Genomic DNA, 3,169 nt, shown 5'->3' on the forward strand with positions numbered 1-3,169 from the left:
GGAGAGGAGAGGAGAGGAGAGGAGAGGAGAGGAGAGGAGAGGAGAGGAGAGGAGAGGAGAGGAGGCCAGCCATGACCACGTGAAGATGGGGAAAGGAAGGGGCAAGGGAACAGATGGATCAAGAGAGCAAGAGGTCATGAGAACAAGAGAGGGAAGAGGGGCAAGCAGCCCCTTTTATAGTGGGCAGGCCTACCTGGCTGTTGCCAGGTAACTGTGAGGGTGGAGTTTAGACAGAATGCTAACACCTGTGATAAGTATTATGAAGCCCCAGGTCCATCTGTTACTCAACAATCATAAACCTAGAGTTTTACATGCTTGTTTCTGTTTAATGTCTTACGAATGCCTTTTGGTTAGAACACACTACTACTGAAATGTGCCTACAAGAAGATGAGAGGCTTAAGAGCCATTTATCAGATTCTCTCCAAACTGTCTGCCAAGTGTACAGCAGTGCCCCTTTACCCAGTTGATACTCACAGCCAACAGCAGTCTGAAGATAGAAACTGGAAGAAACCAGAAATAAACAATGCATTGGTTTTACCTTTCGCAGAATTCTGATGCACAGTGAAGGCTCACACAGTCCCACTGTGCCCCTTCTGGGACCCAAATCATCCTGGTCAAGTAGATGCACTTCACTGATCCTCTGGGTCACTTTTATAGCTGTCTTGGGGTTTTTATATGGGACTGGACATTATGCATAGTTCTAGGCAACCACAAGGAGCGTCTCCCTACCTAGGTGATGTCAGTGAGGACAGAGCCCATAGTCAGGACAGAAAGCTTGTTCAACTTTTCTTATTAGAAAAACTTCTATGTCCAATGTGAAGCCTGGGGTATTAAAATGTTTTAGAATGTATTAGGGGTATAAAATGGGGAGACAGGGGGATGAGTGTCCTAAATAGCAACAAAGAACTGAGAGAAGGAGAAAAGGCCCCCAAAAGGATATGCCACAATCACACCTAGCCACATGATGCTAAGATTAACACTTCCTTGAAAGGGCCCCAGGAGAACTGTGAAACATGAACCAGCAAACTAGCCAACAGGCCAAAGGGTTTTACTGAAACATGACTACTTTCATGCTTTCAGATATTTCTGATTCTGTCTTTAAATTTTTGAAATTTTGTTTATCTTGGGGTGGCTTTTTTGGTAAAAATCTCCATTTGGGAAGTAGCACTGGAGTATTTATCTTGATTACTGAGTGTTTTGGCTTTCTCAAGTTCAGTGCCCACGGTAAGTGTCCCCCCTCTCCCACCGCATGGCAGCTGAAGTCTGCTCTGCCATCTCTTGGCAGCAGAGCTGAGCAGTTGCAATGGAGACCACCACATGGCTCACCAGCCTGTGGCATTCAGTCTCTGACCCTGTACAGAAGCTTGCTGATCCCTAGTATAAGATGCCACAGGGTTTCTATAACCTTCTAAGTCAGTGGGTCTCAACCTGTGGGTCGAAACCCCTTTGGTGGTTCAAACGACCCTTTTACAGGAGTTGTCCAAGACCATTCAAAACTCATATATTTTTACTACGATTCATAACAGTAGCAAAATTATAGTCGTGAGGAAGCAAGAAAAGTAATTTTCCATTTGGACGTCATCATGACATGAGGAACTGTATTAAAGGGTTGCAACATCGTCATTAGAAGTGCCCAGTTTTCTAGACACAGACACTCCCCGGTCAGAACACTATGTAAGGTAACTTCCAGTCACGTTGGAGGCCACACTCCTTTAGCTAAATTAAAGTCTACTTCATATAACTTAGTATTTCCTAAGCAAGTTTGTTAGTAAATCCTATAGAGCATCAGTTTTATTAACTCCAAGTTTCTCCTGCATCAAAAGCAGACTTTTATCTGGGATGGTCAGAAGAGACAAACGTGAAGCCATCTTGAAAGCTGGGATTCTTTCAAACCAGTGGAGAGGGAGAAGGGTCACAGAGCCCCTCATAACTGTGGTTGTGTATACCAAACATTTTCTCCCATCAAGACAAGTCTTACCTGCCCCCCTTCACTATTTAACAAATACAGTTGTACACAGGAGGTGGGAATGGACAGATTATCCACTCCAACCCCATCAGTTTGCAGAGGCTTAAATTGAAACCTAGAACCTGGTAACCATTTGTCTGAAGTCTAGACTTAGGAAATGGCAAAGCTGGACCTAGAGTCTACATCCTTTTTTAAGGACCAAAGTCATGGCAGCAGCCCATCTGGGGTATACTCGGTGGGATTATCTATGGAGTAGCAGGTGGAACACAAAGGTGAGGCTCTGGGTCAGGAAGGGCCTCTCTTTGCCTTTCGCTCGCCTTGTGGGAAAACTCTGCTGATTAAGGTAAAAAGTCTACCAATTGTCGGGATAGCCTTCTGGGGCTTGGTGCAATGATGCAGAACTTCCTTCATTGACAGGCCTTCCCCTTCTCTGACCTTGTCTAGGGAGTTCAGTGCCCACCCCCAACACACACACACACACCTCTACCTGTAGAATATCACTAGCCTTAGTTAGATTAGAGGTTCAACTTCCTTTCTCTCGATAAAAACCCATTCAACTAACGCCTGAGATTCCTGAAATGCTTCCCATGCTAATGAGGCATTTGGGTACCCTAAGCATTCAGCCAATGACCTTTTCCCATCCTAGACATTCCTACCCCCAGGCCTCCAAATTATATACATAAGCCTTGAATCATCCAAAGTTGATCTGCCTCCCTGCAGCTGGTCCAAATGCGTCTTACTCACTCTGTACTCACAGGGCTTCTGAATCCCCACACCCTTAACCCATCTGTCCTCTCTGCTCCCTTTGCCAACCTGGACCAATATTGACCAATGGTCCATGAGGGCAGGGAGAGCCCCAGAGCCCCAGGACCTCTGGTCTTAGAAATAGTTAGCTGCTTCTGTGGATAATTTCTGCCCAACTCTGAGCCTGGTCTGTATAGAATAGAGGGAGGAAGTGAAGGAAGGGGGGAAAAGAGAAACAGAGACACCAGGGTACTAGAATAGGCTGGTTTCCCTCAGAATCAACTGAGGTTAAGTAAGGCTCAAGTCCAGGATTTGTGGAGAGGGTCTCAGAAAACTCTGACAGGGTAATGGGAAAGCAAAAGAACAGAGAAAGAAGCCAATGAAGGGTGCAGTTCTAACCCAGGCATCTGCCTTCACATTGTGCAGAGGTGTGGGGAATTCTGGGAGACAGAGTCCTAG

The sequence above is a fragment of the Grammomys surdaster genome, unplaced genomic scaffold, assembly GCF_004785775.1.
Source record: "Grammomys surdaster isolate TR1022 unplaced genomic scaffold, NIH_TR_1.0 272, whole genome shotgun sequence".
Taxonomy (NCBI): Eukaryota; Metazoa; Chordata; class Mammalia; order Rodentia; family Muridae; genus Grammomys; species Grammomys surdaster.